This window comes from Panulirus ornatus, chromosome 15 (assembly GCF_036320965.1).
Source record: "Panulirus ornatus isolate Po-2019 chromosome 15, ASM3632096v1, whole genome shotgun sequence".
Taxonomy (NCBI): Eukaryota; Metazoa; Arthropoda; class Malacostraca; order Decapoda; family Palinuridae; genus Panulirus; species Panulirus ornatus.
Genome location: NC_092238.1, coordinates 12,063,294 through 12,076,065, shown reverse-complemented (window position 1 = coordinate 12,076,065; position 12,772 = coordinate 12,063,294). Strand labels below are relative to the sequence as shown.

The window sequence follows — 12,772 nt, the reverse complement described above, 5'->3', positions numbered from 1 at the left end:
TCATTTCCCCCTTGGACGTGGGAAACAGCATGATTATTATGTATGATATATATATATATATATATATATATATATATATATATATATATATATATATATATATATATATATATATATACGAAGAGTTAGTTATGTGGGGATAGTAAATAATTTATAGTATGAGTGTAAGGGGGAGGAGGGTGAGGATGCCTGGCCAGCGGGTGACTGTTACGAGCATTGCGTGTTACGACAGTGAGCCAGATAACATAGATACTGACCCAAGACTACACAGAATGACGCGGGATGATTATACAGTGACCCAGAGAGAAAAGATGACCTGAGGTGACGTAATGCATTATGACCCAGCATGTTGCTCCCCACCATATTGTTGTGGTGAGTTATAGACGGTAACGCCCCAGAGTGACTGACAGTTCACTTAAACGTGATTGAGACTTGTATCGCTAGTTGTATTCCCTCTGCTGGTTATCGCTCGTTAAGAAACCTCATGGCGACCACTATTAGTTTGAACATTTTGTTTTTTGCGAAGAACACACACACTTGCGTGCTCGCGTTTTTGAACCAGTTTGATAGTATCAACGGAGAACTGTCCTTTATAAGGTACGAGGATAGAACAACGACCAGAAGTCATAACGGAAGATTAAACAAAAGCAAAAAGTTGAGGAAAGAGATCCAGGAGTACTTTTATCGCATCACAGAAGCGTGGAAAGGCATGAGCTAAATGACGAAACCCTGGATGCTGCTGTCAGACGAAAGTAAAAAGTTTTATGATCGTAGAGAAAGTTTTGAGATGGGGCCCCACGGGTGTTGAACGAACTCCCGCTCCGTGCTGTAGAATTAGGTCACTCCATACACTTGGCCCATACGTCAGACCGTTACAGATGATGAGTGGATGAGTTACAGGGACTGGGGCATCCAGTTGGTGTGGCCCTGGCCGAGTAGGGTGGGCGAGGAGACATCCCCTCCCCAGCCAGCAGAGTAAGGTGGCTCATCCCTGTGTACGGAGGGTGCCGCCACGCTGGATGCTACTGCTCCTTCCCCCGGGCTTCGTGGCTGGTAAGGTGCTGCTGCTGCTGCTGACGGCGGCGGTCATGGCAGATGATATTGCAAGGTGGCGGCGGTTTAGGGCACGGGTCAGGCAGGGTAGGTTGTGGTGGGGGTGGAGGAGGGGGAATTTTAGAGGTTTGAGGCATATGGAGGCCGGGGGTGAGGAGGAGAAGTTAGCGAAAATCAGGGTTGGTGTGGGTGGAGGTACGGTGTGGACGTTGCGGGATTGTGTGGTGCAGGTAGGAGAACTTACGACGAGGTCTTTGCCAAAACGGCAGGACTAGCGCGGAGCGCTCACCGTAGGATGATAAAAGAGTTATGAAGAACGAGTCGTTTGCGTTACGTGTTGCCTGAAAGCCAACTACCCACGCGAGGGTTGAGGACGACGGCTACCTATGCCAAAGGAATGTCACGTGACAGCCGCTGGAGTGCTGGCTCACTTCGCAGTCATCGCAAACCTTTCCGATACCCGGGCGGGTAGTGCCGATAATATACCTCCCAAGGACGTGGCTCCCTGGCTCCCTGCCTGCCGCCCACCACTCATGAGACGTTGGGTTGAGGAAGGGCGTTGCACATGGTACGATCAGGGAGGCGGTGGGTGTTGGTGGTGTACCATGATGACGTCACGACACTAGTTACTACTCGCCAACAAGTTTGCGACACCAGGTCGACTGCTCGTCAACTCTCCCTTGTAGTTTGAACTCGCGACACGGCAAGGGGTTGGAATCCCTTCCCTCGGCATTCTTGTGTTCCGTTAAACGCTGTAGTTGTCTGGTATAATACCATATGAGGGGAGTTCACTGCCTCCTCCCCCCCCCCCACTACACTTCAGCAAAACAACAGAGAGGGCGCTTCACAAGTTGACCCTTTAAAAATACAAGTATTTAGCTCATACATATTAAACGAGTATCGGGGCAGGATGCAAATGATGGATGGCCTTGAGCAAATCGATCATATATCATACACAATGCGATTTATTCATCAGATAATTTCATCATGGACTGGGAATTATATTAATGTGGGCAGGAGCAACTCGAGGCATATATCGATTTTCTGTTGAATGTTGGGGGGGAGGAGGCTGGGCCTGAGCCTCCGGCAGGCGTACCCAGGGATGTTTGGCAACGGGTATTTTATATGCTGTTAACCTGAACTTAATGTCCAGTAATATGGATAGTTTTAATTACCTGTCTCATCAGTAAGTGTGGAGGTGGCGGTGTTGGGGGGACAGCGTCACGGGTGCACATGGGAGCAACTTGTGTAATGCGTTTCTGTCGGGTGTACACCACGTGTGCCTAGGAGGAGGATATGGTGCCAAAGGCGTGTGCGTGTGTGTCCAGGTTGTATCTGGGGCGTATTCCGGGTGTATTGGCATTGATCCGTGATACGTGGCAGCTGTATCCGATGTGTAGCTGGGCTGGAAGCTGACACTTTGAAGGTGCAGGAACGGTACACGCAAGAAACAGCAAGAAGCATCATCGATCTTAAAGATACGTTGGGTGTGGACACACTCCCTCCCACCTCATCTCTCCACTCCTTTCCTCGGCCATTCCTTTCCTTCCTCCGCCTCCCTCCATTCATCCTTTCGCTCGCTTCCCCTCCATATCGTGATGTCCCTCCACCCCTTCCTCCTCCAGGTTGCTCGCTCGCTCGCTCGCTCTCCCCTCCCGCCCTCCCACCTCTCTTAACACCCCCGCCTCCACATTTTTATCCTTATAGCAATATCCAGCCCCATTCACACCCCTGTTCACCCCTTCTTCTATACCTTTTTTTCAGGTTCCCTTCGTGTATGTCCTCCTCCTCCCCCTCCTATTCCTCCTCCTCCTCCTCCTCCTCCTTTCCCCCGCAGACAGATCGACCGATGCCAAATTATATTTCTGGCGGGGAATTACCAATATCGGCACATTTTTCTTCGTTAGCTCCCGCCTCTATAGCCAATCAGAATTTATTTTGCGTGGTTCGGCGTGGCCTTGCTTCCTTCTGACTGGCTGATATTATTCTGCCTTTGAGATTCCGCACTGGATTTTCCCCCGAGTTGATTTGCCTGATAATGTACATTTAACTTGGGAGTGGAAAATCCTGAAATGCAATCGTAATATCGTTTATTATAGATATTACTTGGGAATTACAGTTGATGCGTTGGGAGGGTGTGGCTCTCATTATTATTAGGTCATATGTATGCATATTGAGGCTGGCTGGGTAGGCACTGCTACGTCTGTACAACTTGGGTTGGTTTACACCTCACCCACGTATATTTTACCCCTCCCAAGTATGAATAACGTATATGCATAGATCCTCAGTTCGCCGATGTGTGTATATTCTGGTCGGGGGGGAAAAAAGGAGGTATGCTTGTGAGGTATACACCTGGGATGTGTATTTCTGTATATCGCGAAGTCACGGATCTTATGTAGTCATGTGATGTAAGAGGAGTACACACACACACACACACACACACACACACATTAGTTTGTTTTTTTTGGTTTTCTATCCGGTAGCTGTTTTGCATTTTACAAGAAAGGAGGGGGTAAGGGGCGGGGGGATGGAGAAACAGCAGCATCTTCCTAATGCGAAACCGTGAGAGAGAGAGAGAGAGAGAGAGAGAGAGAGAGAGAGAGAGAGAGAGAGAGAGAGAGAGAGAGAGAGAGAGAGAGAGAGAATCTCGCCAGCCTTACAGCTCACGTTTCCAGCAGCCAAATGTGTATTTTTCTTCTTTTACATCGCTCGTGTACACTAAGATAGGGAGGCTGAACTCTTCATCTTGGGATGGCGAACGTTGTTGTGGCCTGGCCGCCCACACACACACACGCGCCCCACCCACCTCCTCATTGCCCCTTTAGCCGCCCACCTTACACTGACCCTATCCAGGACAATGCTCCGGGTAGATGGCCTAGCCTGTACTGCAGCCCCTCTAGAACCTGGTAGCCAACTTATAACCCCTGCCAAAACGCGAGCCGCGCGAATATAGGTCTCCGTCAATTTGCCGGCGCGGGACTTGGCAAGTATATTTCCTAATATTTCAACATTTCCTGCGTCTGCATTATTTTTTATCGCGCTTATATTACCTAGCATCGATTTTTCATCCGGCCGCATTATTTTTGGCTTGACTGCTAGATGGGAACGAATGGATTTGGCCGGGTGAGCGATGCTATTTGACGATCATTTCGGCAAAATTGGCAAAATTGCTCACTCGCGATGTCTGCTTATGAAAAGGAATATATATATATTTTTTTTTTTTCTTTTCGAGTGGGGTTCAAACTCCTCCCATGAACCATACAAGATCAAGACTGACTCTCTCTCTCTCTCTCTCTCTCTCTCTCTCTCTCTCTCTCTCTCTCTCTCTCTCTCTCTCTCTCTTTGTACCACTTTGTAAGCAATTATTGAAGAGTGATTACCTCGAAGGGATCGCAAGGTCTGTGATCAGAGCATCTGTGTAATTTAACCCCCCCCTCTCTCTCTCTCTCTCTCTCTCTCTCTCTTCTCTCTCTCTCTCTCTCTCTCACTCAGCCAGGCACTGTGGCAGGTGGTAAGGCAGCCACCTGCCACAGTGCTGTGTTCCCGGGTACTGCCCGCCTAGGTATCGGTATGGTTGGTTGGTGATTGGTTGCGCAGTGGCCCAGTGGCTTTCAAGTGCCTCTCCTTTGGCCCAGGTAGCTTAGGCTTAGCTTCTGCCTCGCCCACACGTGGGCATCTGGCCGTCAGTCCACAGACACAAAGTCTCTCCTCCTGTATTACACAGTCTCTCCTCCTGTATAACGCTTGGCAACACGTAACTCGTTCTTCGTTACTCTTGTGTCTTCCTGCGGTGAACGCTACGCGTTATTCCTGCCTTATGGCTAGATGCCGTCGTAAGTTTCTCTCTCTCTCTCTCTCTCTCTCTCTCTCTCTCTCTCTCTCTCTCTCTCTCTCTCTCTCTCTCTCCCTCTCTCTCATGGTATACTTGGAATGCTCAGTGAGAGAGAGAGGAAACACCATTCGTAATATGACCTCTGCTTTACCCTACCAGTAAGGACCCATTTAGCCTGGCAGGTAGTCGTAACTTGTGCCCATATGCCCGTCGGGTCTCTCTCTCTCTCTCTCTCTCTCTCTCTCTCTCTCTCTCTCTCTCTCTCTCTCTCTCTCTCTCTCTCTCTCTCTCTCTCCACCCTCCCCCCAATCCCCGGATGACCTTTGACCCAGGACGATCTTGTGCCTGGAGCAATATTTGCCATAGTCTGGGGTGGTGAGGCGGGGCCTTGCCATGGACGGAGCTTAATAATTAAAAAAGGATTAACTACAAATTTATGGGGAGGGAGGGAAGGGAGGGAGGGGGGGTGTATGTGTATGAGGACGAATGGTGTGGGTGTATGAGGGAGGGGTGATGAAGGTGTATGTGGAGTGAGGGGGGGATGGTGTTCGTGTATCTGTTGTGAGGGGGATGGTGTTTGTGTATGAGGAGTTATTACGGGGATGCTGCATGAGGAGGAGTGAGGGAGATGGTGTCGGTGTATGAGGAGTAATGAGGGGGATAGTTCTGGTGTATGAAGAGGAGTGAGGGAGATGCTGTATGAGGAGGAGTGAGGGGGGATGGTGTTGGTGTATGAAGAGATAAAACGGGGGGGGGTGTATGATGTCGTTGTGTGAGGAGAGGATAAGTGAGGGAAGAAGGATGTTAGTATATAATGGGGAATTGAGAGGAATGGTGTAGGTTTATGAGGAGTGAGTAGCGCGTGAGTGAGTGCGTGTATTAGCCTTGGCCTGGTGTGGGTGATGTGATACGCTGGGTAACACGACTTGCACCCAACTTGCCTCTGTGTCGGGATATTCATGAATTTAGGATGAGACTCCGAATCCATCCGTAGGAAATGTTAGGGCCCGGGCTGAGGCGCGCGTCGGGTGGGAGGAGGAGGAGGTGGTGGAGGAGGAGAGGAGGTGAGTGGAGCAGCTTCTGTCGGGAGGAAGTGGGGAGAGGAGGAGGAGGAGGAGGAGGAGTGGCTTTGGTGTTGAGGGAGAAATGTGGGGAGGGGGTGTGCCGGTGGAGAAGGGGAAAGTGTCGGTGGTGATGTTGGAAAAGACAGGGGTCATGTTGGTGATGCGGGAAAGTGTCGGTGGTGATGTTGGAGAAGACAGGGGTCATGGTGGTGATGCTGGAGAAGAAAGGAATCGTGGTGGTGTTGGTGGAGAAGAGAGGCGTCGTTGTGGTGATGCTGGTGAAGAGAGGCGTCGTGGTGGTGATACTGGAGAAGAGTTTAGTCGTGGTGGTGATGCTGGAGGAGAGGCGTCGTGGTGGTGATGCTGGAGAAGAGTTTAGTCGTGGTGGTGATGCTGGAGGAGAGGCGTCGTGGTGGTGTTGGTAGAGAAGAGAGGCGTCGTGGTGGTGATGCTGGAGAAGAGAGGCGTCGTGGTGGTGATGCTGGAGAAGAGAGGCGTCGTGATGGTGTTGGTGGAGAAGAGAGGCGTGGTGGTAGTGATGGTGGGGGAAGGAAGGAGTTAGAATGCAAAGAGAGGTAATGACGGGGAGGGACAAGGAACTTGGCCACTGTGATAAGTGACTGATTTATCGTCGAGATCGATCGTCGCGGCACTTATATCGCTATCGCCGACGGAGATGTTATTTCCTATCGCTGTTGCCGCCGGATCGTTACTCTAATGCTTCCACCTCGTCCACGCACCACGAACTTCTTACTCGAGAAACGTGTCGTACGAATATTCGTATGGAAGCTGAGGACCGTGCATTGATGCTGTATGTGTGGCAGTAACTTGGGGCCATTATGTTCTGACCTAACCACCACTGTGTAGGGTGTGTCTGCCAAGCCTCTAAGCTTTTTGAATCGATTGTAAAAGAGAAACGCATTTGCTGGCGGCTGCGTTTTACGTACAAACAGGAAAGACCGATCGTGTGAAAGCCCAGAGCAAAAGTGAGTCGGTGGATCTTGCGGGTAGCGATCTGTAGTGTCTGGTTATCTAAGATAAAAACAAACGTTTAAAAAAATATACGTCGGTCGCCTGGTAACCACCAGATGCAATGTGAGTTACCCTGCCGCAGGGAGGTGGAGAGTGGAGAGAGAGGAGAGGAGAGGAGAGGAAATAGAGAAGAGACAGGAGAGTGGTGGGTCGGGTGGAGCGACGTTGCCGGGAGTGGAATGAAGTATTGTTTACGAGTTCTGGACCCAGCTAGTGTCCCGTCCTCCCCGCCTCCAGCCGTGACCCACCCCTCCTGACTGTGACCTGAGCCGCCTTCTCACTGACGTCCGGACCTTGATACTGTGACCCAGACCTTGTATCTGTGACCTAGCTTTTGTTACTGAGATCCGGACTTGGTTACCGTGACTCAGACCTTCTTGTAATGCAGGCCTTGTTCCTGTGACCCAGACCTTGTCACCGTGACCCCGGCGCTTGTTACTTTGACCCAGACCGTATTAATGTGACCTCAGGCTTTGTCAGAGTGATACAGGCCTCGTCACTGATAAATTGTGACCCTGATATCATATCATGCAAATTGCGTAGGTTGGGAATAACCGGTATGACCGGGTGATGGATGTCCATCACCTTAACTCACAGACCACGTCATGATTTTTCTAAACAAGACCAGATGATTAGAATGAATATGAAAATCTCTTGAGAGAAGACAGGGACAGACCACGAACTGACGTGAACGCGGGTCATCCCCTCTGGGACTACGGGAACGACGCGCTTTTCGCTGGGGATAAGTTCCGACTCCTTCGGTATGGGGAGAATGAAGTAGTCAAGAGCGGTACAGAGTACTGGACGGACACAGATACCGTCCTTATGTTGGTCGCAGAGTTTGGAAGGCCTCGGACGATGTTGACTGCGGCGAACAAAATAAGGCCACAGTTATCTCTCATCCACAAAGATGGTAAGTTGGATGTTACGGACCCTCAAGGCAAGAGTGGAGAAAATGATGATGATATTCTTCATTGCGCTAATACTCTTAGCTCTGTGATAACACTACTGCACAAGACGAGCGAAACGGCAGTATTAGAAAGTGTTCGTAGGTCCCCCACTACCAGTACTGGTGTGGTAAAGGAACTGAACCACCAGAAATGAATGGATTCACAGTCTTTATTCACTGGATTGCTGACGGGAGAAGTCTACCCTTACGTTTACAGTTGACCGATGCTAAAGCGCGTTGTCCCTCCATCTAACGCTCAGAAATAATTCCTGGTTGGCACGTCAGGCATGGAAGACGACATGATATTATCTTTAAAGTCAAAAAGTGCGATGCTCACAAGATGAGAAAACACATTGAACATCGGGGCCTCCAGCCACCAGGAACGTAGTGGAAAGCACTGGGAAGGAATATAAGAAAGCTTTGGATAAGTATGTATACAAGGTGTAGCAGGCTGTCCAAGCTGTGGTGGTTACGTGAGCCTCTGCTCTGCTGGCTGCCGTAGCCAACAGTTTGGTCGGCCATCGACCCTAACTCGGCCGCTTGGGCCAACCCGAGCTATGGGGGTATAAGACCTCCGAGGTGTACGCTGAGGGACTCGGAGACCTTGTTACTATAACTCAGGCCTTGTCACTGCCACCCGGGCCTTATGTCAGTCACCCGGGCATCGTAACAGTTGCCCAGGCCTTGTTACTGTGACCTTGACCTTGTTATTGTGACCCAGGCCTTGTAATGGCTCTGGTATCGTGGGATCATTACTGTGACCCATGGCTTGTGACTCTGTGCCCTGGGGATTAAAATTGTGACCCAGAGCTTATGACTCAGGACCTCGGGAATGGTAACGTGTGGTCCAGAGCTTGTTGTGACTCCGGGGTCCCCTGGTGATGGGATTGTGTGACTCAGAGCTTGTTGAGAGGTTAAACTCACCGTCTGACCCCTCCCTTGTCTCCGCGTCTCGGCTGTGACCTCGCACTGACCCATAGAAATTGTTCTCCCAGTCGCTAGTCCTTCGAGGCAGGACCCCCGGTAGCTCGGGCGGTGATGCTGCCGTTGCTCAAGATTTTTCCGTCTCCAACGCTTGACTGTCGACGGAGGAGTCTCGCTCCACGTAAACCGTACGAGTGACGTACGACCGTACTTTGTCTCCCATTTATGTAATCATGACGTGTTTTGAGACGCCTGAGATGTGGTATATATTTATGTTTGAGGTGGTCAAAGTCCTCAGTGATTGGTTGGCGCTCTGTGCTGGACTCGAGTGCCTTCACGCACGAGGACAATGCGAAGTCGAGAGACAGATTATTAGGCGAAAAGTCTGCCGTCAGCAGGTGAGGCTGGCGGTGGGATAGATTTTCGCGATTAGTAGGGGACGCGCAGAGCTATATATCAGGATAGAGGGATGTAAGTGCTCATGGCCACCAGCGGGAGATAGATCAGGCTGGGGATAGGCTCTGGCAGGTCACGGCGACCTGGAACCGACTACATCCATCCACGACACGACGACTGTGTGCTGCTACCTGCGTCGTCAGGATGAGGAGGAGGAAGGAGGGAGGGAGGCTGGGCGACTTGAGGGTTTACCGAGGCTGGGCGAACGACTGACGCTGTCGTGTGTGTGTGTGTGTGTGTGTGTGTGTTTACATAAGACATTTTACTACAAAGTACAACTAGCGCGTAGTGCTCACCGTATTAGAGAGAAATGGAACGAAGCCGTCTCATTACTGCATCAGTGACCATCCTTGTGTGGTGAACTGTCTTAATCGCTCACACGACACGCGAAGGGAATGAGTGACGAACGACCCGGGGGTTACGACTCTCGTGCGTAGACGACGACTTGACGCCCACTGTGTGTGTGACTCCCTCCGACAGACCGAGGTAGGAAGGAGGAGGGGGGATGGGGGAGAATGGGGAGGGGAGAACTCGTCCGGCCGGGGGTGAGGAGGAGGAGGAGGAGGAAGGTGGTGGGGAGGGACCACGCTTGTTTCGCTCCAAATCATGATTGATGAATCCTGAGTTCTGTTGCCAGCGCTATGGGCTCCTGTGAATTAATTAAAGTTTCACATTTCGTTTTTGTATTTTTTTTCATCTTCATCTTCACAGATCACTAACGGTCTTTTGCTATTGTCTTCGATTTTTTTTTTTGTTCTGTTGCGAAGAATGAACATATCTTTTTACGACGTGTTTGTTCATTTGATCTTTTATATATAGATATATATATCTTTTTTTTCGGTTGGGGTAGAGATTGACATGAAAATGGCGAGCACGATATTTGAGCATCGAACAAACGCCAGAGGAACTTACCTATCTTACTGTGGTGGGTGTGGTGGTGGCTGACGTAACCAGAGATGGTGGTGTGGTGGTATATGGTGAGGTGGGGGTAGTAGTGTGGCGGTCACGGTGGGGGCAGGGTCTGTGGTAGAGAGTGGTTTTGGCAGCCATGTTACGGGTGTGGTTGATGTGGTGTGTGTGTGTGTTAGGGTGGCGATTGTGGGCGTGGCGGAGGCGGCGAATGAGGGCGTGGTGGTTGGGACGGATGTGAGGGTTGTTGACGGTGGGTTGTTGAAGGTTGTGATAGTGGACGAAGTTATTATTGTTGGGGGGGTCTGGGTAAAGATGGCTGTTACGAGGTACGCGGATGGGTGGGTGGTGGGCAGTGTTGGCTGTAGGAGGGGTGGGTGGAGATGGGTTATTCTGGTGCTTTGAAAATTACTGGAGGAAAAGATTATAATTGTTATAATTGTTGTGGGGATGGACGATGGTGATTATGGTGTCAGGTAGTTATTGGTATTGGTTGTTCTGGTGATGGTAGGCGCGGAGGTAATGGTTGTTATGATGGTGGTTGTAGGCGTACATACTGTGGTTGTGATGGGAATTGCAGGCGTGGAGGTTGTGGTGGGTGTGGGCGTGGAGTCTGTGGTTGAGGTAGGTGTGGGCGTGGAGTCTGTGGTTGTGATAGGTGTGGGCGTGGAGTCTGTGGTTGTGGTAGGTGTGGGTGTGGAGTCTGTGGTTGTGGTAGATGTGGTCGTAGAGTCTTTGGTTGTGGTATGTGTGGGTGTGGAGTCTGTGGTTGTGGTAGGTGTGGGTGTGGAGTCTGTGGTTGTGGTAGGTGTGGTCGTGGAGTCTTTGGTTGTGGTAGGTGTGGTCGTGGAGTCTTTGGTTGTGATAGGTGTGGGTGTGGAGTCTGTGGTTGTGGTAGGTGTGGGCGTGGAGTCTTTGGTTGTGGTAGGTGTAGGCGTGGAGTCTGTGGTTGTGGTAGGTGTGGTCGTGGAGTCTTTGGTTGTGGTAGGTGTGGTCGTGGAGTCTTTGGTTGTGGTAGGTGTGGTCGTGGAGTCTTTGGTTGTGGTAGGTGTGGGCGTGGAGTCTGTGGTTGTGATAGGTGTGGGTGTGGAGTCTGTGGTTGCTACGATGGTGGTTGCGGGCGCGGAGATTGTGGTTGTTATTGTGATGGTTGTGGGTCCACAAGCGTTGGTTGTTTTAGCGAAAGTTCCAGTTGCAGAGATGGTGATGGTTGTGGTCATGATGATGTGAATCTACAGGATTAACGATGATGATGGTGAACCGGGAGGGTTAACGATGATGGCGATGAACCTGGAGGGTTAACGATATTGGTGGTGAACTAGGAGGGTTAACGATGATGGTGGTGACCTTGGAGGGTTAACGATGATGGTGGTGACCTTGGAGGGTTAACGATGATGACGATGAACATTGAGGGTTAACGATGATGGCGATGAATATTGAGGGTTAACGATGATGGTGGTGACCTTGGAGGGTTAACGATGATGACGATGAACATTGAGGGTTAACGATGATGGCGATGAACCTGGAGGGTTAACGATGATGGCGATGAACCTGGAGGGTTAACGATGATGGCGATGAACCTGGAGGGTTAACGATGGTGGTGACCTTGGAGGGTTAACGATGTGGTGGTGACCTTGGAGGGTTAACGATGATGGCGATGAACATGGAGGGTTAACGATAATGGGTGTGAACCTGGAGGATTAACGATGGTGGTTTTTGGTGAACCTGAAGGGTTAACGATGGTGGTTTTTGATAAACCTGGAGGGTTAACGATGACCCGGTAAGAGGAGGCTGTGTATACTGTACAGGTCCATTACCGAACCATGTTTCTCACGTAACCGGAGCTGGGCAGGGGAGGATGTGCCTCGCTCTGTGAGTATATATATATATATATATATATATATATATATATATATATATATATATATATATATATATATATATTTTGTAAAAATTCGGACTCAAAAGAAAGATATGAAGACAAAAGTAAGAATTAGCGTCGTAAAGTGAAGAAAAAAAAATATCAGTTAAAATCTAGAATAAAAAAAGAAAAAAATTATTATAGAATGACTGAAGTTAAGTATAACACGTTAAGATGCACCACGAGCCATGATATGATCCGGCAATACAAAGTGGGTCATTTAATGTTAAGGGGATGTGATGTGTCATTTGGGCAGACTTCAGAGGGAACAATGGTCTCCGTCAGAACTGGGATTATATCTATTATCTCGCCAAATTTGAGATAAGCGTACCACCAGGCGCTGGTCTGGGGCCGCCCGTGTTTTTTTTTTTTTTTCACGACTGACCCCAAAAAAAATGATTTCATACAAGTGAAAAATCACCATGGATCACCACGCGTCCCAGCTACACCTCACGCTCCTCACCCCGAGAGAAACTTGGCGAAAGAGAACACGACAGTTAAACACTGTATTTCCGGGAGTTAGAACGCCAAATGTGGAGGAAGAACGCCAAATTTAGACTTTAAAATTTGCAAATATAATGTCACGTGGGTTTTAAAAATGGCCCGGCTTTCATAATATGGTCTGGTGGTAT

At 49.7% G+C, this 12,772-nt stretch overlaps 1 protein-coding gene across 4 annotated transcripts in view; it reads left to right on the top strand.

Annotated features, from left to right (window-relative positions):
* Window positions 1-12,772, top strand: part of LOC139753729 (uncharacterized) — a 579,254-nt gene that overhangs the window by 503,447 nt on the left and 63,035 nt on the right. The window lies entirely within an intron of this gene.